Source organism: Calliopsis andreniformis, chromosome 10, assembly GCF_051401765.1.
Source record: "Calliopsis andreniformis isolate RMS-2024a chromosome 10, iyCalAndr_principal, whole genome shotgun sequence".
Taxonomy (NCBI): Eukaryota; Metazoa; Arthropoda; class Insecta; order Hymenoptera; family Andrenidae; genus Calliopsis; species Calliopsis andreniformis.
The window spans coordinates 15,411,445-15,437,049 of record NC_135071.1 but is presented as its reverse complement, the minus strand read 5'-3'; the positions used below and the strand labels follow the sequence as shown (position 1 = coordinate 15,437,049).

The 25,605-nt window shown below is 41.7% G+C and overlaps 1 long non-coding RNA gene across 1 annotated transcript in view; it reads right to left on the bottom strand.

Annotated features, from left to right (window-relative positions):
- The window catches only part of LOC143185105 (uncharacterized), a 73,407-nt gene extending 58,261 nt beyond the window's left edge, over positions 1-15,146 (bottom strand). The window contains exons 1-2 of the long non-coding RNA XR_013002869.1: positions 15,141-15,146; positions 14,822-15,095 (exon numbers count right to left, since the gene is read on the bottom strand). This is a non-coding gene — a long non-coding RNA (uncharacterized LOC143185105). The remainder of the gene's footprint in view (positions 1-14,821; positions 15,096-15,140) is intronic.
- Positions 15,147-25,605: the final 10,459 nt, after the last annotated feature.

Here is a 25,605-nt window from a genome sequence, read left to right as displayed (position 1 = left end):
CGATATATTGTATTTGCCACAGGAACAAGAAAATTGAAATGTCAGTAATATATCTTTTACCTGCTTCAGTGAACCGTGTTAAACTGTGCTTAGTGCTTCGAAATCAGAAAATAGTGTTATGAACTTTCAGAAAAGTACAATTTTCAGAGGGTTTCTCAAGTTTTCAGTAGAACACTCGTAAATCCAAGTCAGAGGTATAAAATATCATGGGCTTCGAATTATTTAAGGGGGCTTAATTATTTCATTATACGGTTGCAATTAAGATTTGTAATGGAACCCAGTTGTAACGGGCAAGTAGTAATTTAATCCTTCGACAAACGAGCGAACGTATCGCGGCGTTTCATTGTACTGCGCTGGATGAGCAACAAATTGCGCAGAAAGATAGAGGATAGTACGATGCACAGGAATTTTGCACATCCTCAATTTCCTAATGCGTCCCTCTTCAAAGGCGAAATAAAGCGAACCGTATAAAACGTTAATTTCATATTTCGCAGCTCTGTGGCGTTCGTCACACTGAAGCTTCGGAAGATCGTGCATTTTAAATTTCTTGAAAAAAGATTCAAGTTAAATTCTCAAATTTTTATATATAGGGTATAAGAGCTTGCTGTATTAATTATATTATAATCGATACTACTTCATATCGTGTCGTAAGACGCTTCTTTTATTAAACGATTTCATGGATACTAACAAAGTGAACGAAGTACTGCTTGATGGAAATTATAATGAACAAGACGTCGTCTATATAAGCTGTTAATTTATAAATATTTACAGTTTTGTTATTCGAAGTGTAGTATCATGCCCTCTTATCTCTGTTTCAAATTAGAAAACTAAAAATTCAAGAAATTAAAAGTCCACTATACCCACAAAGAAACCAAAGAGAAACGATTCCCTTCGAAATCAGATTCACAACTCCCCGAGCTGGTTTCGAAGAGCAAAATCCACAGACGAACCTCGAGAAAATAATCCTTTAAAAAAATTCAGGAACTCAGATATCGACCCACCCGAACTCCTCAAAGTTCATAGCTACCACAAAGGCCATCGAAGTTTCCCTCAGCTAAAAAGAGAGTTCCTCGAAATTCAGCGAGTCGCCAGCAGTCACAAGTAGAAGTCAATCGAGGTGGACGCCAGGCGCTAGCAGCTTGATAATCGAATTCCAATTTAATCTTTCGTCTGTGGTGACCGTGTCGCCACGCGAGTCGACCAATAAACCCGCGAGTCCAGCTCCTTTTGGGCTCGCTAGCTGCAGGTAATTCTCGTCGCCCCTGGGACGAATATATCTCCAGCTGGACTCAAACGTTGTCGGCTCAGTTATTAAAATTGTCCAACCGTTCGAGATGCCTGCCTCGATATCCTCTCCCTCGATCGACGGGAACGTCAACCGCGGCTAGTGGTTGCTCCTTTATCGAGTCTGAAATTGGACACAGGAAGCACCGTGTTGAAGCGTTTTATTTGCCGCGCGAAGCTCGTTACGCGACAGAAACCGACGGTGGCTTCCCTTGTAATTGACGGGACGTTCTTTCCGCGGAAATGCCTCTGGACAGTTGAACTTGCTCGATCCTTTGATAAGTGGTTGGAGTCTTTGAAGTCCTTTTTTGTTTGAGGCTTGAGGTCGCTTGGGTTGGGCGTGGAGTTATCGGGGAGAAGTGTAGGAATTAAATTTGAGGTTTTTGTTATGTATAGGAACAGAGTTCAATTTCTATATTGATATTATAGTAGTATGTACGTGAGAAATATGTGGGACAGTTTAATGCTTCGTGAATAACTTTATTTGGACTGAAACCATTTGCAAACTCCAAGTCTGCGCATTTTCTTGTACATTTTAGAATTTTAAAATATTCCAAAAAATTCTTGAATACTCTTCCAAGATTCTAGAATATCATACAATAGTTTTTATTGCTATATCTGTACTATATATTTAAATATAGTATTGGAAGTAGTTTATACTATTAAATTTCCCTCATTTATAACGTAACTTAACTAAATTCCTATTGTTCTAATAAAATGAAAAGAAAGCTATAAGTTCCTGTAAATACCTTAATTTTGAAAAAAATGGACGTGTGTTAAAACAAAAAGTAACCCATGAGTGAATTCTTCTGTAATCAATTTCTTAACGTTACAGACATAGACGGATATTTTATAAAAGTTTCGTTATAATGTCACCCTGTGATAGTTTGATAAATGTACAGTAATAATTTTTTCGAATTGCCTTCGTATCTCACGCTGTTATCGGACGTCCCCAGTGGAACGTCCGCGCTTTAGTCAAACACCGCAGTGGTATCATTAATTCATTATGCGGTGAAAATGGCGTTGGAAATGACCTGGCACTGGCAGGACTCGTTCGCCCGTGGAAGTGAAGCGACATTCCATGGGAGGTTTCAGCTGTACATACGTGGGAATTCGACTTTGCGCTTAACAGGGCCAATCGTGCGAGAAATTTAACATACTGGCTTGAAGATTGCAAATTTCCTTCTCGCGCATACCATAATTCACTGTAAACATCCATTTAATTCCAAAACTGGAATCTTCGAAAACACACTCAAATTAATACCAATAGTATCGCTTTATGATAAAAAATTTCAAATCAATGGAAGAATGGGCTGAAAATTTGTCGTTCCATGGAAACAAGATCCTTTCAAATATTCTTTTGAGTGGTCACTTTCAAGGGCCCCCGAAAAAGGAATCGCTGAAACACGGAAGGGAGGTTCTGGAGCGTTTCGAGAGACACCGGAAGCGGGACTCTCGTCAGGATTCAATTCCCTTCTACCCACTTCTCTCGTTAATTCGTTCCAATTAATTCAGTCCCAGCGATAACGGCGAAGTACCTCCTCTAGCTGTAGCTCCGCGAAGGAGACGCGTTTCCTCGTCGCGAAGAAATTAAAGAGGAAAAGAAACGCGACAGATAAGTGGGTATGGCGGGGAAGGGAGCGTGTGGCTGTGAAGGGAAGAAAAAGGTTGATGAAATCGCGGGAACCAAGCTGGAAAATGCTTTCTAAGACAGTTATGAATTACATGGGAACGCCACTTTCGCTTCTTATTTATCGCGCTTCCAGCCGAACCGCAACTTCCGAGGATAATTACGGTAAACTAGGAAATATTTGTTACGTAGAGTATCGTATTTTATTTTGCAGTTCGCATACACGCTGTGTCATGAGCATTTCTGTACGCTGGGGAAAAAGTTTCAGGAAATTCATTGCCAAAATTTAATGCAAATATTACAGTGAAACGAGAAATTACGACTGCACTGGCGCTAGTGACATAACCAGCGATTGGTCAGACGCGCCTCTGCCAAGTCTGCGGTTAATCAACTTGATTATGCATTTGTGTCACTGCGTATGATATCGTTGGTCTAGTTGCAATGTTCAATAACGTTGAGGGTTAATATGGTACAATTTTCAATCCCTTGCGTTTATTATTTGTTTTTAACGTACCTAATGAAAGAATGAATTAGTTGATAGTTTTAACTAACGTACGACGAATGCAGGGTCACTTTCATTCTGAATAGAGTACAAAATGTCAAAACTCTAATAAATTTATTTATAAGAATCACATAAGAAATATACTTATTTCATGTCTCAGGTGTACAGAAAACTAAAAAAAAGTTAAGTATATGAAGTTACTACATTTTTATATATACATTTTCTCTAAAAATAGTTTGCAATAGAAATTCTATTATAGGTCAAAATGATCCTGCATTCGTCTCTTCCGTCTACTGAAAACCATTCGCCTTCCGAAGGTTAATCTTCAGCTTCAAAAGTATTTCACTTTGAGAGGCATTTCTTGCAAAAATTTAATGCCATGAAACGCATACCATCTTCTTCAATTTTTCCAACTTTTAGAGCAGCCTACGACCAAAAAATTTCTTAATCCACGTCCTGGAACATGTATTTCTTTTAAACTAATTTCGTCGCTGAGTCAACGTCTCGAAGCTGGAATTAATCTCGCCCAAACGTCTACGTAAATAATTCACTGCTTAATTTTTCGCAGATCGACTTCCTGGAATTCTCGTCTCATTCTTCGCGTTGTTCGAAACGTGGACGTCGTTCCAGGATTTATTATCCTCTTAAACGTTCCTCCAGGGTGCCTTAACTTTTCCCTCTTCGGCAAAGAAGAACGAAAACATAGATGGCATTCCTGGCTCTCCCAGATTGCGTGTTGCAAAAGTTTGATGAATACACTTCTGGGCGTGGGCTAAGCGGCGCGAGAATAGAGCGACTGTTTCGAGCGATTATTAATCGGCAAAAACTGCACGTTCGGCATTGTCAGCAATAATGCAGGACGTCGCTGCGTCAATTTGCAGTAAATCACCGCTAATTAAACGGCATCGCGGCGGCGGTAATTAACAGAGCCGCCCATGAACGCCCATTAACGCTGACTTTGGCAAAGCCTCGCCTCATGATTCATGTCTATGGTTTGTCTTTCCCTCTTTCCGCGCGACCGAGGCTAGCGAAACATAATGACTCTTTCGATTGGTTTATTATTTGCGAAATAAATCCAGGACTGTAGCGACGATAAACGAATGGGAAATATTGTGAGAAAACTATCGTTAGATAGAGCACCTTTGGAGTCTGAGTCAGAGCTTGAAGGAATATCCTTCCAGATCCTTGGGTCTTAATTCCAAGATAAAGATCCAGGTGTAATTTGTTAACGAAAGGTGATTCATAGCTACACGGGTTATTCGACCACGACGAAGTCACTGTAATGAGCATTACTTTAACGAACCGTGGCTGAAAGTAGAAGGAAACGTGAGTCACGAAGATCCTCTGCAAAAAGTGCACCTTCTTCTTACTTCCTCCTTGAGGCCTTCTGAGACCCTTAACGTCTCGAGTTACGATTCAAGAAAAAGTAAAGTAGACTTAGCAAACGTAGCTCAACTGAAGACAGTTTGTCTTCTCTTAATGCACCCTGAGCGAAATGATTAGCTAAATAGTATCACCCCCTCCAAGATTGCAGATACTAACCAAGAGAAAAATTATATTTTCTAGCACAGAGCTAGTATTGTTCTACAGAAACCCAAGCAGAGTCTGCCTTGTTAACCAAGCCAGTTAAAAATCATCGTGTTCGAACCCCAAACCCCAGTAAGACGATTCGAAATCACGAACCAACAAGGACCCACGGAATTCCCCGCGGCATAATTAATCTAAAACTCAATCAAAGTCCCAAGCAAGGAGCAGCCGCGGGGTAAAATGGGGATCGATTATCGAAGTAACGCAGTTCGGGGCAGCGAAGGGGGCACTCGACGCGTAGCGGCTGCCATCCTTCCAGAGCGTATTTCACGCACGCTAACAGGGTGGCAACCGAGGGTGAGGGGCAGGGAAGGAATTTGGGATGAAGCAGTGGGGGCGTGGGTCGCGGAGGAAAAGTTCGAGTTGGACCAGTGGTGGGATCGATAGTTCTGTCATAAGCCGGCACGAACAACAAAACCACACGCGTCAGCCTTAGCTGTTCATAGCTCGCGATTCAATCTTTCCCAGTCGCGAATCTTTATCCGTGCTATTATTCAAAGAGTTGGGGGCTGATAGAATTTCTTCGCTTTCTGTGGTAAAACCCTCAGCTTATTACTTTCTGATATTAGTGTGTAGTTGTTTTATGAGATGGTGTTGTATGAATATGAAGAGGAGTTTCCCATCAATTTCTGGTAAAAGTAAAATATTTACTCGGTGTAATTATTTGATAATTGTGGAGATAGGTTTTAAGAGTGCTTCTTTCAAGAATGATTCAAAATTTGAATAGCTTGTAGTATTCATGAAATTGAATCCAGTAAGATGTATTATAATTATAGGAGATTAGATAGAACTGTTTTAAATGAGAATTAATTGGGTAATTTCTTTTAGCAATGAGTTGTCATAAGGGAAAAAAAGAATTCAGCGGACCTAAGTTCCAAACTAGTTCCTAATATCTAGTATCATAGCATAGCATTCCAAACTACACCCTAGTACTGTTAAGAGTTCAGTAGTTATCACTGGATCTGATTGGCTTCACAGAAAAATACATAGAGATGACACATGCATTTCCCTTATTGGCCTATTACTACTACTTCCAGGGAACTGGGCACTCCTCTTGCCCCCGTGCCGTATCACAGAAAACTTCTAAACTCCCAACAGTACCTACTAACATCTAGTTCCAAACTTCCAGTCCCTAAGTAGTCTCTAACTCACAACCTATTCGAAACACGCTGTTAACATATATTCTCAATATTAATAACAGTCCCATAAAACACACTTCCACGAAAACGAAAGCTTTTTACCCAAATTCAATACCCAATTCCATTAATCGCTCTCTTCGCCTGCCCTCTCCAGCCACCTTGAATTCAAACTGACAGCTCACAAAAACAGAGCAATTTTGTTATTATAAATATCTCACGCCAGAGACCCTGCATTATAAAAATTCTAGCGCGCCCCACGGTCTCGAGGGGCGTGAACAAAGAGAATTGGCCGGAGGGTTATCACTCTGTCACTGTGTGTCGCCCCGCGAGGCGTGCTTGAAGATCGGACGTGAGATACGTAAACGTCTTCCACCCCTCTGCCGGATGTTACATTCAAACTAGCGCCGTGCCCGAGATGCAACACCACGTGACATTAATTATACCGCACTAACGATCCCGCGGTTCGAGAATCAACGCGAAATAAATTATTCGACCATTGTGCCGCGCATAAAAGCGCACGTCCACGCACAATATTGACTCCAGCGATAACAACAACGCTTCGTGAAATCTATGACGATCGACGCATCGCGTTAACACTGTTTCAACCGCGGAACAAGGGTCGCCAGTGATCTACACGTATTTCGCCACCGATTATTCCTGTGATCATTGCAAATATCATTGCAAGCTGAGATAGAGATTTATACTGATTTATATGGAGAAAAGCAGTATTTACTGTAAACCATTTTACTTGCATTTTGCGATAAAACGAGATGCAAAGTATTCAAAAATATTCATAAATGTAAAGATTTCAATTCTGTATTTGTTTTGCAGTTACTGCCTTTTTGCATAGTTGGTAGTATAGGCTTGTTCAGTTTAATTTAAGGGATTTTAATTGGGAAAGTTAGTAACGTGTATAATATTTGTTTTCCCTTGTCTCATTTTCAGTGGTAACATTTGATGGTTGTCGAGTTTCATGAATTGTAATAGTGAAGTGTGAAATATCTGTGGGATTTGAATACATCAAGTTAATAATTCTTCATGTCAAAATTGTGAATTATTGTGCATCCACTCATCAGGTATCTCATTTTGAAAATTTGAGAGCAGAATAGAAGATCTTAATATTTGAAGATTTAAATATTTATAGACTTAAATATTTGAATATTTATATATTTAAAAACTTGAATATTTGAATATTTGAAAATACGAAAATAAGACATCGTATACCCAGAAGAGAAAAAAGTCTACTAGAATCATCACGTGTAACTATATCCAGTCACATCTACAGAATTACCCCAGTTCATCCTCTTTCACAATCAAAGAAATCACACGTACGGTTATCCTGCAGCCTCACAACGAAATTAATGAAATCAGCATAATCGAGTCCTCTGATAATTCGGTCTTAACAAGATCCGCTAGTAAATGGAAAACAGAGGAAAGAAAGCCAACACCGGCAGATTTCCCATCGAGGATCGTACACCCTCGGCGGATCGACAAATAGAAGAAAAAGGTTCAGAGGGGGTTGGAGCAGTAAAACCGAGAGGAGCCACGCGACTGCAAAACGCGCGGAGCAATTTGCAGAACGGCCAGTCCCAGTTCCTCTCTGCTCCCTCAGAGAAAGGGTTCCTCGTGCACTACACCCATTCCCTTCGCGTTTTTCCATTCGTTTTCCGACAAAGGGTAGGAGACGACGCGCACGTTCAACTTTCTGGAACAATGCCGACAGATAATAAGATAACAGCCGTCCCAGGGAGGACTCGACGAAACCGTGTGAGCGAAAGAAGGTTAGCAGGGAGCCGACGAAGTGCTCCGATTCCCTCTCCATACGGCTCCCGATGCGATAACAAACTTTCCAGCTTGCTTTTCCGCGCCACCAAGAGATCCACTGGTCGACATTGTATCGGCCGTTTCGCCGCGGGAATTTCATTATTCCAGGCCTGAGTTGGTCAACTTCGACGCAGGTTGCCCGTCGAAGACAATCGAGGGAACAACCTGGTGGCTTTGAGAGTGAGTTGTCTCAGAGCTTTTTTTCTGCAGGAAATGTTTCGTTGGGAGGTTGCGGCGTTAGGGATGCCAAAATTGGGAACAGTTTTGGGGCGAAAGTTTAGGGTCCTGGGTACTCTTGAGTCTCTGGTTGAAGTTGAATGAGTTGTGTTAGTGGAACGTAGGTATTTTAGGGAATTTAGGTCTGTTTTTAAAAGATAGGTATTTTGTTGAAAAATGAAAAAAGGTAACGTGATACTTTTGAAAAATACAGAATTATTATTCATTTTGAATGCATTTAAAAAAAATATGAACTCTAAACCAATGTCATTGTACATCAGGGAATTAATAAAAGCGTGGGAAACTTTCAATTTTGAAAATGAAAACTCAGTGCTCCACAGGCTACACACTACACGCAAACTCAATTATTTATCTTTATATCTATAGCCGCGTTTGACAGGACAACAACATAAAATGTATTGAAAAATACAATAGTAGAGCTTACTTTCTCTACAAATTCTACATCGGTCCATTAAAAGCCTCGATCTGGCGTTCAGTGTTTCGTAATACACAGTTTATCGATAAAAATGCGTCACAGTAATCATCGTTGCATTCTGATGCAGATAGATGCGCAGAGCTCGTTCTCACGCTAATACGAAAGCAATTCCGATCACTATCGGGAATTTTTGTCCGACACTAGAGGTCGTTAGCTCGATAACGGGTGTTCGAGCGCCGTTTCCAGCCAGGAACCCCTATTATTGGGGGTAGTTTAACAATCCGCGGGTGGAGAATGCACACGTTGGCGGGCGGCGCAATCGAAAATTGAAGCAGCGAGATTAACAAGGTGTCCACGCGATCGCGTGGAAATTTTCGGTCCCCGTTGACGCCTTAATTCACTGAAGAACGAAATTCCCCTGTTCCCCTCTCTCGAAAGCCACGAGAGGATTGAAATAAAATTAGCCGCAGTCTCGTTTAAATTAAAAATAAAAAGAGCGTAAAACAGCTGGCTAACTGCTAATGAAGTTACCCGCTGATGGCCATGCTGAAGCTTTCCTTCTATTTAGAAAAGAATTCTCGGGGAGAACGAGTTCCCACATGATGGTTTAATCACGCGGGCTCTTTTTTAATTCGCCGAAACGATGCGTCGAAATTTTTCGTGGATTCCGTGCGGCGAATTACTGCTCCGAAATGGAGTTTCACGCAGGAGGAATCAGCTGAGCCAGCTTATCTCCTGGCGATGCTCGAAATGTTCCACCTTGTTATATAGTGGCAATTCTACCGCAGTAGTTAAAGCTTGGAATTTAAAGAAATAGTTATAAACGAGATCCACTTTTGTTCTGTTTTACGTGAAATCAGTTTTAGCGAAAAAACGCCCCCGAATCTGGAAAAAAATTCTGTTTAACTCAGCTTTTTAATCATCTTGCGTGGTATTTCACTAATTTTTTATTAGTTTTATTCGTTACAGATTTTTTAGATATTCTTAGAAGCTTTCACATAAAATTTCTGTTTTTTTGCCTCCCGTTCCACCGATTCTCCCCACAATTTCCCTTCCCTTCCGCATAAATTCCAAGATTATAGAAATAGACATTCACAATCGGCGGAGTGCCGTTATTACAGTTATGCTTCTTCCTCGCGCAGCTTTTTCACAGGAAATGGGTACAGCTCGAGTCGTTTCGCGAAGAGAAACAGAGAGATCGAACAGTGTCTCCGCAAGCGCGAAATTTAATGCAACGAACCGACATTCTCTCTGTGTGTATGTCTTTCTCCCGCGAGATTCTTCCTCGAGAAATTATTTGTTCATTTTTCCAAGGTGGTTCTGGTAAATTTAATGATTCGACGTTGCTGAGCGCGAATACAATATGCGTACCGAAGGCAACTGAGTTTAAGCTCACATTCCAGCCTCGTGAGAATTTTGAGGTTCTATTAATTCGAGAGACAATGCCATTCGTGGGCCTCTTCGTCCTTTGGTAATATTTTTTAATGGTAGCTCTCTCTCTGGAAAAAATATCCCTTGCCGCTGCTCGAGAATATTATTTTAGGCACGCTTGATAACGCGCTTGCTGGAAACTTCTTGATCGCACCCTCGTTACCGAGCGCTGAAAAAGTGACCTAAGGCAGCAGATAAGAGGGTTAGCTTCTAATTCGATCGGCAGTGTCGTTTGGGCCGAATAGAAGCCCTTATTCGATTATTCGACTATATCGATCACGTAAATTTGATAATAATTTTCTACTCTCTTGTGAACGATGAGAATCAGATTAGAGATAATGGGCTTATACTTGGAACGTTTCAAAAAATTACTGTTACGTTAAGTGTAGCGCGAAATTCAAATTGCAGGATTCCATCTATTTTCGAGGGGATTAAACGTGGTACTTAGTAAAGAAAAACTACAGTTATTTAATGGTTTATTAGGGTTCAAATTATCCATCTCAATCGACTCTTAGTGTCCTAATTTACGTTCTAGTTAAATTCGTTCATACGCGAAATTATCTATTGAAATGTATACATAAATAAAAGTGATCTGTAAATGAAATTGTAACTTCCAGCGACCGCGGCAGCCTTCCGAGTTTCAAATTGAATGAAACTTCAATTTTATTTCCCCGCTTTGAATCCCATCCAAATCCCATTGCCAGTTTCGTAACAACTTGATTCTGGTTACTGTCTCACACATTAATCAATGAAATCCCAGAAGAAATATTAAATCCGCCATGGACCATTTCTTTAATAAAAGCGAAACTTTGTCAGTTTGAAAGAAGGTTCCTTGTTTTTATTGTTTTATTCCGCTGTTATTAGGTTATCGAACCCGTGCTTCTTTTAGTTCTCTGCTGTCTGGCATAGGATAACTTTTGCATAGGATAATGTTAACTTTGAAGGTGTAGGGATGGTAAAATGATTACACGTCAGCAAGGGATGACGTGATGATGTCCGATAAACGCGTTATCGCCTTGCGCAGGCTGCTAATTTAATCATTGGCTAGTGGAGGATGCTCGAGGCGAGCTAGTAAGTCCTCTGCACTACAGAAAACAATTTATGGTGTACTCAAGACAATCCTGAGGACTTGATGCATCACGTTGGTGAACAGAACTTCACTATTTTTTGCCATTACTTCAATTCGAGATCCAACAATTTTTAGAATTTTTACCAAAAATCTAAGCTTCTGAATTCCAAACGTTTCTGCACGCTTAGACATCAACCTGAAACTTTAACACTACAGTAAATTGCAATCGAACATCCGTCGAGCATCGAAACGAAGCCCAGATCCTCGAACTCAATTTCTATCGCTCAATCACCAGCTGTCAACGACATCGGCCTTTGAAGTCGAAGATAATTTGGGAAATTGAATGGAAACTGCGTGCACAGTAATGCAGGACTAACGAGATACAGCTCGTGCCAAATCGCTTTGAATGATTGACAGCGCGCCTGGCAACGCTCAAATCGTACCACGTCAAAGTTTGACACGGTTTGCGGGACCTATTTACTCTCCAAGGTACAACGAAGTGAACTGTGATCATCGAGAATCGAGATGTTATTACGAGATTAAACGGTCCTAGGATGTGTTTCGACGTTTGGTACAGTTTGGTCAAGTTGGACACTGTTTGAAACGGTCGACTCGAGTACTGAAGAGCTGCGTGTGAAGGAAGTTTCTGAACGTAATTCCTTCGACGATTAGCATTGATCACAGACGAAGTCCTGCCTGAGCTCATCGACGTTTCGAGTCTTTATCCAAGGTAGCTTTCATCTTTTATTCAGAGAATCTTTAAACGATGAGCGAGAGGAATATCTGAGCTTCTTGGCGGGCGTGTTTGTGAGCGTGTGGCGATAAGTCACGCTCGAGTTTACAACAGCGACCAGCCACGGTGTCTCAGCAGCATCCCCTACGAGGTACGCAAATTTTGGCAGCCACGAGGCTGTAAAACCTTGAGAAGCGTTTCGCGTATCCAGAGCATGATAACGATCGTCAGATGCGGAAAATTCGGAGTATTGATACTTCAGTGCTCAAAGGCATCCAAGATGGATAAATAAATCCTGAATGATCCATAGATCTGGTGATCCCTACAGTAGGTAATCCATGTTCCTAGATTTATGGGGCAGAGGAAATTTCCAATTCGATCGCGAGGGTTCGACAGAATTTCCGGAATTTCTGAAATTTATGCCCGCAGAAATCGCGACGACGCGTGTGAAACTTCTGACGCAGTTCCTGATATCCTATTCCGTTTCGAGCGCTGCCGAAAATTTTCCCTTCGGCCGAATTTCCCACGAAATTTATGGAAAAGCATTCTATGGGTCCCAATCGCTCCGCGAGAGTCATCGACTCGATAGAATTCTTAAAAAGTGTATTCGAGGAGTGCTCGAGTTCTGGTGAAAAGTTTCGTGCTGAAAATATGGGAAATTCTGAGATATACATAGATAGTAGCCTATCCCGCAGAACGTCTCGGGAAAGCGAACGTCGTATCTCTAGGAAGAATTTAATACCTCGCGCGCGTTCCTCGAGGCTCAATGGCGATAATCAAAACGGCGTGTCTGACTTCTATAAATATTTCGCTATTTGTGTCTGAATCGTGAAAACGAATGGGTATCAAGGCTAATAATAGGCTGTCGTGAGAAACCAGTGGACTTCGAGTTGTTATTCTGCGAGCTGATCGACAGGAAACATAGGCTTCCATTGCCCTCGAGTCTATCGGGAAATTAAACGTTCTATTTTACTCATATTTTATACAGAATACAATATTTATATCTAAATTTATATAGAGATATACAGAAATTTATATAGAATTTATTTATTTTAAATTGTATATTTATATTTCTCTAAATTCGACTAGTAATAATTCCTAAAATTAGACCCATGATCTGTGGTAAAATAAATAAAAAGAAGTACAAAGTTGTAACAAATTTTATCTCGACTATAACAAGTTACCTTATTAGTATCTCAAAGGAAGTGGAATACGATGTGACAAAATGTAGGGCATGTTGCAAATACGAGACGGCCTACGGCTCTTATGATTATGAATTACAAGGTTAATATCGCGAAGGCTAGTTCAAGTAACCCATGGCATAGTAACGTGTGGGTTGTAAATGCATACTATAACTCGGGCTCCGTGTGGCAAACAGCAGGGCGCGCAAGTGTCATAGAGTGGAGGGTTGCGTTACAGCTTTGTATTGGCCGTGTTTTTGGTGGCCTGTTTTGTACACGATTTATAACTCGTACTGGTTATTGTCAGCTGTTCTTCGGGACAGCGACTACATTAAACGTCGCTCTTGATCAGACAGTATTAGTCAGGCACACTGTATCAAGAGACAAATAACACTTAATTAAACAGTACTCGAGCTTCGTTAATCTCTATCTCAGGATTCCTGTTGTCAGCCTATAAACCAGGGGACCAATTCTTGGTCAAGCAGTGTCCAAACGCAATTTATGGCTCCGTCCAGCAATGAATCGAGTCTCAAGGTACACAGATCCTTCGTAAAAAGAGATTTCAGTTGCGAAATAACTTCGTGAAATCCGTGACTCATGGCAATCCCCAAACTCCCAACAAAACTCTATTCCTGAGACTTCAGGATTTACGTGCTCCTAGGACACACTTTTGCGAGCGTTTCGCCTTCGAAACTCGCAGCAACTTCGAAGGCATCTGCGTTTGCTAATTTCCGCAGCACCTTGCCACGGAAATGAAGGAGAAACACGTTACAAGGATTTTGTGATGGAATGGACTACAAGCGCTTAATGGAAGATCGAAACTCAGCGAGGTCAAGCGTTACGTGTTTGCCCGATATGTTCAATCTAATTTCCCTGAACCATCGTTTACTCGCTAGTCTCTGGACCCTTCTGGAACAGGTGCCACGGCGCTTGGTGCTGTAATTCAGGCTGGCCAACGGCAGCCTCTGAACGAACGTCAACAGAAGGGAGAGTTCGATGATGTCGTGATGGAGCATCGACCCTTCAGTGACGAAAAACAGTGTCGACCAGGCTGGAACGACTCTTCAATTACTGTTACAGCTATGCTGACGCTTGGAGAGGCAGAACGAGTGATTGTTATCAGGCGTATATAATCGTTCCACGAGTACCCAGAATGGGACCAAATGGAATCATTCAACGAGATATGAGTGGGTAATTAAACCGAGAATCCTGGCCATTTTTCTAGCAGAAAATTCGGTATTAGAATTCATACGAAGTACTTGTATTCTTGAAAAGGGCAATCGATTCATTTTTATATCAGCTAAGACACTTGGAGAATCCAGAATCTTTCGATCCATATCAACAAATCTCAGGTGCTCCCAAGGTACACCGAGACACGTATTTTCACTCGCAGAGCATTCAGTTCCTTCACGCCTCCCCAATCTCAGCACTCATCCGCACTCTCCAGCTCGTGGACACCTTTTACCTCGAAAGTCGGCCGAAAAACAGCAGCAGCTTCAAGCAGCCTGGATAAGATCCTCGAATCACTGACAAGGCGGTCTGAACTCGACCCTACACTCCCAAAGCTTCCAGCTGTTCTACTTTCCTCCATCGAGCACTCAGGCACACTCCTCAGCATGGACACCGAGCACACCTAAACCCAGCAACAAGCTCCTACCGCATCGACGCGCTCCGAAAGCATCCCCTTGACTCTCCTGCGCCGAAAGGTCTAGCACCTTCCCCCGGAAGCAGAGTCCCAAAGGAGGTTCAGACAGGCAGAACCTCGCGATGGTGGGAAAAGGGTCCTTACCTCAGACGAGGCGACCAGTACGCAGCGCACCAGAAGGACAGGGATGCCGGACGATCCTGGCTACCTCGAGGGAAGCTCGCCCGGGCGGCATGGCTCCCACCTCTTCGCCCTGTGATCCTCCCGGTTGCTGCCCGGCAGGGTGTCCTTCTCGCCGCTCGTCCTGTTCGCTTCCTAGCGGCCAGCAGGACTCGCTCGACTCAGGCCAGTGGCGTATCACGGGTACACGGGCACCGAAAGCGTCAGTCACGGTAGAAGGTTGCACCAGCGGGAGGTCCTACGCGGCAGGACCTCACCGAGCGTCGAGACGCGTCGCGGCGACACTCATCCTGGCTCCTCTGGCGGTCTGTCGCACTCTGCGGTCAGAGGGAGCGTGACAACGATGTCGGGCCGTGTCACACGGTCGAAGGCAGGGAGGACGATCTCTGTGGAGGATCGTCGACGACTGTGGAGGCAGGATCAGAGGGAGGGAGCACAGAAAGCTAGGCACAGGACACGATGGCCCGGCCACTGCGCCGGCACTGAGGCTACGCCGCAGCCTCGCTCTCCTGCTACTCCCTCCTCGCTTTTCCACCCCCGCCGCCACTCGCCCGCTCGAGCTGTCTCGCTCTCTGCCTCTCCTGGTCCCGCCATCTCGCTCCAACCGCCCCTCTGTTGCACCCTGCACGCCGCCTCTCGCTCTCCCTTCGACACTCTCTGTCGACGCAGTTCTCGTCCCTGTTCCTCTGGCTCCTGTGCCTTCGTGCTTCTTTTTTTCATCGGGATAGGTGTCCGTGTTTTCGAACACGCGTCCCTCCGCCACCCCCCAACGGGACACTCCATCTTGGTTCACCCTGTTTTCTTCTTACTCCTGCGCTGGTGTCGCTGCTCCCTCCTCGACGCCTCGCGTTGCTGCGTCCTTCTTCCGAGGATTTGTTTGCTGCCTTCTTCGTCCGTCTTCCAGGCTCTTGGCGTTCCTTCTACTCTTTCGGCGCGGGGAGAATTGCAGTCAGATTTTCTTGGGTCCTATGACTGTGTTTCTTTCGATTTTTGCCCCTAGGCATCTGGTGTTTTAGGATGAACGTCTTTCTTGGTGACTTTCGTGACTTGGCGTGGATTTACGTATTGTCGTTCCTGTTTTGTTGCCCTTTTAGAGTGAGTTTCTTGTTTTCTTGGGATTTTGTGCCTTGGGTTGGGAGTTTGTACTCTCTGCGTGTGTGATTTTGAATGTTCGGCTGCTTCGATGCGTGGTTCCTTTAATGGGAAACATAGGAACGTTTTGGTTTCTTTTCGTTGAGTGTTGCACCTTTTGCCTCCCTCATCCACCGCTCTGTACTGTCATCGCCTCGCCCCCATCGCTCTTCTCAACTTTCCTCAACGCTTCCTCTCTTCGACCATTCTTCATCTCTTTTGTTCGTACTGGTCTCCTTGTGCTCGTTCTTGCTCTTTTAATCTTCTGCTCCGTCTTGCTTCCCGAATGCTTCTTCCTCCTACTGAATTTTTCCGCCTTCTTCTTTCACTTAATTGCCTTTCTTCCATATCTATATCCTTGCCTCTTGACACAGGAAAAGGCGCTTCCTTCGTACCGCAGAATTACATTTATCGCTGTGCAACAACCACATTTATAAATGAAATAGATAAGAGTTACTCCTCTGACTCGCGCTTGCTTCATTTCTACCAAGTATTGGCAGTCATAATTCTGCCGCGATGTTCGAGACACCTTCGCTTTTTTCCCTTTCTCTATTTGTACTGCTGCATTGCTATAATCTCATTTTCAGTGGCGTTACTCGATTGCCATCGATTTTGCGTCCCATTCTTCGCTCAAACCATTGTTTAAAGCGGGGTAATTTTCTATCCATCATTCCGCTATTCATTTTAGCGCACATTCTACCCCTTTCGACTCTCTTCCCTCGGCTTCCCTGCGGAATGATGCGAAACATTTGTTATCCGTCATTTTTCAACAATTTCCTCCATCCATCACTATCCACCTGCGCTCTCTCCTTTTTCGCTTATTTTACTCACCATATTCACTTTAATATTATGCGTTCCTTGTGCTCAAGGCATGCTATCTACTCTCTACGATCTACTGAGTGGTCTAAAAATGATCCCTTTATAAAATATAATGCAATAAAATGGGATGAAATAAATATGAGGAGCACAAATTTAAATAATATGTAAATTGACATTTGTATTGGCAATTTTTATGCTAGATATTTTATTTCGTAGTGACCCACAAATTTCCTTTCGTGTAGCGTAAATCTGTAGTTATAAAGCAAAACAACCTGAGTCACATTTTCAAAAAATTGTTAAGGCTTTAATTAACATCTAGAATATAGAATTTATATTTTGGAAGAGAAGAAAGGGCACTAAAGAAATTTTCTCATTTAAAAATAAGGGTTCAAGAAAAGTGATTAAATAGCATTGAAGATTTAGATACTTTATTTACTTATTTACTTAGAATTTTGCAAAATCTACTGGATCTTTTGGTATAACTTTTATGTTTTAAAAGTTTGATCTCGAATAAATTAAATTCAAGTTTACAGAGTAAAATCCGACTTCTCATTAAAACATCCCTCCGTTTCAATGTTCCATTATTTTATACTCATTTATATTCTGTTATTCCTTGTTCACGTTTGTCCTCAAACTTCATTCTCTTTGAATCCTTATTCCACCCTCTCTCGCGTTTTCCAACCACCGACTACTCTGTTCATTTTCTGTCAAACGTGTTCACTTTCTCCCTTTCTCTACTTCTTTGCAAGTCCACTCCCATCATTATTTCTCTCCCAACTCTCTCATTCCTTTTATCTCCAGGTTCCTACATTTCTCAATATTCTATTCATGTTCTATTTCACACGTCCTCATTGGACCCAAAATTTCTGTCTCTTCCACCCTCTTTTGTATTCTGCTTTTCATCTACTCTTTCCAATTCTCTTTTCCTCTTTTTCATTAATTTACTTTCACCAGGTTCGCGACTCACACAGTTTCGCCACAATATTCTTCTCCCGACAGTTTTCATCCCTCTGTCTCGCGCTGACAGGCTCATTTCACTGGCAACGCCAAAGATGAAATAAGCACGCCCCACGAACTCCCTGGGCGTGATCCGCGAAGCCCAGAGAACAGGTTTCCGACGAATTTTCAAGGCCTTTTTTCAGGGAAATTTTCTGCCCTTTCGATTCTAGAAAAATTGCAAGGCAAATTGTTTCCCGTGCTCAAAAGCTGACGAAGTAATGAGAGAAACCGGAATTGCTTCGCCGAGGAATTCGGTATTTCCATCGCGCAGCGTTCGCGAACGCGTAGAGAATTCAGGAGGTTTTACTGGGTTCAGCATTCGTTTTGTTCTCATCGGTCCCTTGTTTCCATTGAATTTCTCTCCTCTAGCCAATGGAAATCTACTCTTCGCAGTTTGCTACAGAACTGTTCGGCAAACGATTTTCCATAAACAGCTAATGTGTAATTGACGAAATCCTCGTGACATTTAAGAGAGTATTCCCATTTGGAGGGATTATTTATAGAGAACTAAACCTGTCATTTCTGAAATTTAGAATTACTGAAATAAGGAACTTGGAATTTTTCATATTATTCGTGTTTCAAGAAAGCACAGTGAATACACAGTCACCTTTCCAAGTGGGAATATTTCCTTAGTAATCGAAGAAAAATTTTCTCTTGTCACGAAAACTCAAATGCATGCAAATTCACAGAAAGTTATTCTCCTTTAAAAGCTTCTTTTTCCTGAAACATAACTTCTTGCCTTTCTTATGTCGTTATCGATACATTTGGTGGAAAACGAGGAAAAAATGAAGTCGCTCGGGCCGACCTTCGAGGAGAGTGATATCATCGAGCGTAAAATCTTGATTTGCCTCCTGGCCTTATTGTTACGCTAATGGATTCCGCTATCGGATTGCACAGGGTCGCTGCAATAAAAATTTCGCGATTCGAGTAGCGGAATTCTTGACAATCGCATTACTGATGATAATAAAGATAAACGATAGTAGAAAATAGTGATTCCTTTAGTTTCAATGTGAAGTCGAGTCACCGGCTGTTCGAATCGATGTACCACAGCCACGTAAATCGAACTTTAACCCCCGACCTAGGATATATGGAGATTCGATATCGATTTCCATGAATTTTTTGGGTGGAAACGTTTCCCAGCTCTCACATACCTCTTATATTTCTCTTTTATCGGATCCTGCGTTTGGGGGAAATTAATTTCTTTCAGGGAATTTAATGTTTTCGTTACTGAACATTCTCCTCAATGTACACCAGGTTATACAATCTTTAATCGTAATATCTTTTTCAGCATAAGGTAATAAAAAGTAAAATAATTTTCATCTATAGATTGAAATCAAGTTATGAAAATAGAATCCAATCTCTGATTAAAACATTCCTGCATTTCAATGTTTCATTATTTCATGCTGATTCATATTCTGTTGTTCCTTGCATATATATAATGAAATTCTATGCTGTTATGGATGATCTTGTTTCTTAACAATATTAGTAGTTAGAAAAGTCGCTAAGCCTTTATCTTTGGATCAAATTTCGAACGCATTTTTAGAGAAATTCCTGGTTCGTACGCAACACAAAATTCTATTTTAATAAATTAATAAATGACGTGACTTCAATTATACAAGATGCCCTCTTTTATAGAACTCTCTTACCATAAAAATAAGAAGAAAGTACTTAAGAAATCCACTAAGAAATGAAAGAAATATTCATACTTCTGTCTTCTATTAATAGATCCAAGCACCGAAACGCTCAACTATTCATAAACCTGACCCACTCTCTCCCTCCAGTTAAAGAAATCTTTCTCAACCACCCAACGAAGGACCTTCGAGCTCCTCCTCCGAAGGTCCCCAACTTCCTGCGCGATTAATCTTTCGCACCTGTCGCCCTTGACCCCGGGGGCAAGAAAGGTTGCCAGAGTCAAGGATGTGCATGCAACGTCTCCCTGTAGTGTGTGGAAATCGATGCCGCGAAGCAAGGTTACGCCGCAAGACTTTCCATTTTGCGTGACCAACAAGGGGTGAAAACGGTCTGGCGTGGCTCGACTTAACGAGCACCGCCGCTGGACGTGTTTATGCCTCCGAGGTTCCATTCGTGTGGAACGAGCGCTCGGCCCCGATCGTGAAACAGAATGTAATTCTAGTCGGTCCGTGAATCCATCCGGAGTCGGGGAAAAGCGTGGAGAGGGCAGAAATTAACGAGAACAATGGGACAATTGACGCCCGTTTGCGAGATCACCCCCATCACCGACCCCTGCAGAATGTATATTTTACAATCGGTCAGTGGAACATGGGCCCGCGTTACAGCCCCATTTCTCAATTAATTTATCGGCCATTGTCGCTGCGCCTTTTATCCCGGTCGTTAAACACTTTTTCGTTGCCATTAGAACTCGACCGAAACTCGTGTACTCGTAGCTCATGCAGGATATTTTTCCTTTTTTAGGGTACTTTTGTCTATTTTGGAAAATGTTACGAGGCTCGACAATAATTTTGTGAACGATTCTGGTACGAGAATTAAAGATATTTTAGGTTGTACAGAGTGTTCGACAATGGATGTTGGAAATTTTAAGGTCTGATTCTACACCCTAAAATAGGGGGAAACCAAGAATGATTAAAATACGTTTCGAGTCTCGTGTCAGAGTTATTAATTACTGAGAAAATATTTAAAATTCGCGAGAAGTATGTCTGGCTATGGGCTTATTCTACTGACTTTACTCTGTCTGACCTGAGACTTATTCTACTGATTTTTGTGTGTCTGTCTTGGGACTTATTCTACTGGTTCTTGGCTGTCTGACCTATTTTACTGCACGCTTGCAGTAGAATAAGTCCTAAGTCAGACACCTTTTACGCGACATAATATAAATGTTTTCTCGCTAATTAATTCCTCTGAAACGAAGCCTTAAACGCAATTTTGTCATTCTTAATTTTTGTCTTATTTTATCAAACAGGATCACTCCTTAAAATTTCTGACACCTGTTGTCGAACACCAAGTATTCCTTATTTGACCATAAGTTATTCGCTAATTAATACTAGATATTATAGGCTGATATTTAAATATTTGATACCATCTATATTCATTACAACAAAGAAATCACAGAGCTATGGTTTAGCAGAACAATATACAGTACATAACAGTATACACAGGCAATTCTGCCCTATCACTTCACGCTTCACAATATTTAAACTACGATCGTCTAACGACAAGTTTTTTAAGAGAGGTCGACGCAACTTCGCAAGCTCTACAAACCTTCCATTACTTATTCTTCGAGTCGCCTCCTTTCGTTTCTATTTCCCCAGAGTTTCACTTTTTACTGACGTCCGCCCGTCTGCATGGGAGTAATCTTTACAGTCGATCTGCGGAAGAAGGACGCCTCGATGCGCCCTTCGAATTTACATCGGGGAATAAATCGAACGCGGCCTCTCCAGATAAAACGTTTCCATTCCGCTCGAAATCGCGACGCAGTTCTCGGGGCGAGCTCTCATTCTGCGGCCAGATCGATCTTCCCGGACAAATTCGGCCAAGGAACGCGAACGGCAGGTCAACGACTAGAAACCATTCGTCGAAACTCTTTCTCGGAAGTTCGAGCTCGGCCCGGAAGAATGAAGTTTAAAGATTGCGAGATATTTCGTCGGCGTTTCGCGGCGAGCCAATAACGCTCGCGTTTTTGCACGAAATCAATCGGAGGTGAGAACCATAAATCGGCGGAGGAAAACCGATATTGCGATTTTTCTTCTAATTTCTTTCTTTCTGTTTCTTTCTCGCAGTTTCAGGTCTGATTCAATTAGGCTCCTTCTGTTTCAGTGGTGTCGTTGGGATGCAGAGGTGTAGGTTCACAGGGAGTTTTAGTTGAACATATTAGAGGGGGAGGTGACTGGGATTTATTTCCACAGTATAAATAATTTTAGATTTTCGAGCTGAAAAATTTTCAGGTTTTCAAACTTATAGTGATCTTAAAATTCTGTTAGTAATTTTTAAATAATTGCGTTTCTTAAACATATATTAAAGGGTGATTCTACATATCGAAATAGGGCAAAGGTTAATAGTTTTGACAGAAATTGCGACTGAGGCTTTCTTCCAGGGTTATTAGTTATTGTATAGATGCTTAAAGTTGGCGTAGAAGGTGTCTGACTCGAATCTTATGCTCCTGGTGGCATGTGCTGCCACATCAGACGAAGTGATGTCAGTAGAATAGGTCAAGGCAGACACATTTCACGTTCTATCAAAGCTTGTCTTTAATAATCAATAACTCTGAAATAAAGCTTCAAAAACAACATCAACACTCTTGATTTTCGTCCCATGTTAACAACTTCTGACATATTTCCTCATTTAACTAAAAGAAATCTCCACACTTAAGAATTGTTTAAACAACACATTTCAAAACACTATAAATTATTTAATTACTATATTACCAGTTATAACTAACAACTTAAAAGTACACAGAGCATTTCCAATATTTAATAATCTCCGCCAAAGCCATAAATAAACGCTACAAACAATACAATATCATAAATTACAGAAACATATCCATATTAGAATGGACAAGAAGAAATCAGTATAAACTTTGATAATTCAATTCATTTACCAATACATTTCAATAACACACACATAATATATCACAGTAAAATAACTGCAAGTAATTTTCCAATATTCACCATTAAATCACTCGCTTCCACAGTCCAGCCCTCCACTCCAGCTCCAGCTGCAAACAAACAAAATGACAAACAGAAAAATCCAGCCGTCGAAAGCGAATAAAAAAAATGAGAGAACGAAAGGGCAGAGGGAGAATGGAACACAGTTCCTCGTGGAGCGAGGCAACCTGCTGGAGGGCGGGAGAGCTCGACGTGTCCCGTCGAATCGGCGTTAATTATCGACAAAGCGAAAATAAATTAACGCCGCGGCCGCTGGTACGCCCCTGCGCTAGCAATAGCACTGCCACGCCATCGTTTCATCCGGAAGCAATTACCGTGAAACTGCCATAATTCCTGGGAGGCCAGACGCGCCAGGACCTTTCTTCGTTTCGAAAAACAGAAAGGGAAAAAATCGACGCAACGACGCCTGCTCTTCGCAGCAGCTTCCACTGACCGTCAGTTTCCTTTCGCAGTAGAGTATTTTCAACCGCGGGCAGAATTAATCGCGAAAACATTGGACGTTTGGGAATAAACGCGAGAACGAAACCGCGCTTCGTCGGGAGTGAAAAAAAAAACCTTCGCGACAGAATCATCGTGGAAACTGATCGAGTTTCTCCTGAAACGGGGGAAGGAAAAAGGAGAATTGAGTTATATCTGGAAATCTGAATAAAAGGGAGTTAGATAGTCTTGTCTGGAAACTGAGTGGAGAGAAGAGCCTGGCTTTTTTTCGAACGTAACCTTTGTTGCTGAGGAAATGCTGAAAGTGATGTACTAAGACCATTTGCTTGATTAGGACTCTCGAATGCTACTGTTTGTGCGCGGTGAAAAGGTAGCTTATGATGGGAATTATGTACCTATTGTATCCTTTCTTCTGGGAAGAATTCATTGGCATTTTCGGTGCTGAATTAATTTCCAGTGATTAAGAAGATTTTCATCGTCATTTTTTTATTCCAAAGCTACTTCAGAATAAAGATTTGGGTAAACAATCTTGGGTGAAAATGGAACTAGATATTAATAATTGGATTATTAGAAAATGTGACTTTGACAGAATTCGTGTTTTATATTTAGAAGATTCAGTGAAGAAGTATTTGGAATTTCTGGGTTTCAGAAATTGACGTGACAGAACTGAATACACCTACTTTAATTTCCCAATAATCCTAATGGATGTTGAACTTCTAATCTCCATGATTACGATGCTGCCAAACACATCATTAGAGATGCTTCAAGTTTGTTTTCAATTTTGTGATCGCTTAGTCTGGATATAGGACGGAAGGAAATTTCAATAATCCAGTTTGTTCGTAGCAGTTGCAGCAAAGAGGACGCGAAATTAAGCTGGGAAAGTATCGAACGGGCGTCGAAGGGCTCGTTAAATTGCGTTCCCGAATTTTTGTTTAATCTCCTGAGTGGCTCCACCCAAGCAGCTTTCAATCTCGCAGACCTCTAACAGCCGCGAAACTTTCTTGCCCTTTCGTACTCGAGTTCCGAAACTCTTTCATCACTCTCCGATCAGACGCCAGTTTAGACGATTAGTTTGGAAGCTTAGGGGGTGCTTCTATAGGGTAAAATAAAAATCAAAGTGAAAGTCAGGGATCAAAGAATTGTGTTTGAGGCTTTGTTTGACTGATTATTCTACGTGTCTGACTTAGGGCTTATTCTACTGACATCGCTGCGATGAGCTGGCTAATGTATATTTGTGTCCCATGAGAAGTCTCCTGGACAGCGTTAAAGGCAGTGCTTTTCAAGAGACTTCTCGTGGGACGCAAGTAGTGCAAGTAGTCGAATACGTCACAAGTCAGACATATTTCATTGGAGTTTCAAGCATTCCTGCAATAATTATTTCTGAAATGCAGCTTCAATTGCAATTTCGTCATTCCTGAATTTCAGACTATTATGGAATTTGGAATTATCACTCTGCATAAAATCTGAAAAGAGTAAATTTGGAAATTTCAGAAAGAAGATTTGAAACAATTAATTTCTTCGTGTAATACATATTGCACTTCACGAGGAAAATGTCATGAATAAAAAATGTTTAATTTTCATATTATTGCGTAGAATAATTTTGGACAGTGAGTATTCCAGTAAATTTTAATAAAAATACTGTAATTAACTTCCATGATGCTGTAATTAATTCATTTCGTAAATTTGATTTTCTCTCTTTTCACACATTTCACATTTTTCAACTTACGACAATTTTCTCACGGTACTGTGGCATACAAATACACGCAAGTGAAGCTAAAAGAAAATAGTACGACACAAAAGCGTGAATTTTTTCACCGTCCTAAGGGTCGCCTGATGTCACAGCTCAACCTCCTTAGATCCTCTCCTCGTACTATATGTTGGATAGAATGTTCAGCGAAGGAATAGCGAAGGTAACGAGCCCCGAAGTCGCGTGACCAACCGGAAGTCCGTCTTTCAGAAACCGAAGGACACAAAGAGGGAGGCTAGGTGCCAAGGAGAATCCCACCTGTTCTCGTGACGCACATTATCACGGTTGGCATGATACGAGGCCATCAATTACGACGCCTCTGTCTAGGAACAAGGATAGCCAGCCTTGAACTATAAACTACGCTCAGACTTCCGTGCAACTGCCGAAAGCGTATATTCTCCTCTTTGAGTATTCTTTGAGAGCAGAGTTCTTTGGGATAGGTAGTGAAGCGATTGAAAGCTGAAAAATCACTCAAAGTATTATTTGCCATCGAAGGGAATACGTGCAACAAGCATTCTGCCTTTGGTCATCGTTTTATTCTCGAGTCTCGGTTCTAAGGATCTCTGGATTTGTTCTACTAGAAATACACGATTGTATAGTTTGTCTTTTCTCCAAGTCTCTGCAGTCCTATCTTTTTTACTTTTTTCACACATTGTATACTTTTGCTGTTTCTATAAATACAGATATTTCTTACTGTATCAAGCACCCTTAATGAGAATGAATTTTCCATAAAACATATTTAGTTCCATGGGTTTGTAATAGATACGAGGACATAAATGTAAATGTACACTTTTTTATTAATATTCACAGAACAGCTAAGCTGCTTGTAAGAAGTAAGAAATAATCATAAAAATCAAAGTTTGACATATCTGAGAATACCACCCTAAATACTGTAACTGCCATCTCTCCCCATACATGTCGAACCCTCCTCGAGCCACGAAGTTCGACGAACCGGAAATGGGAAAACAAAGTTT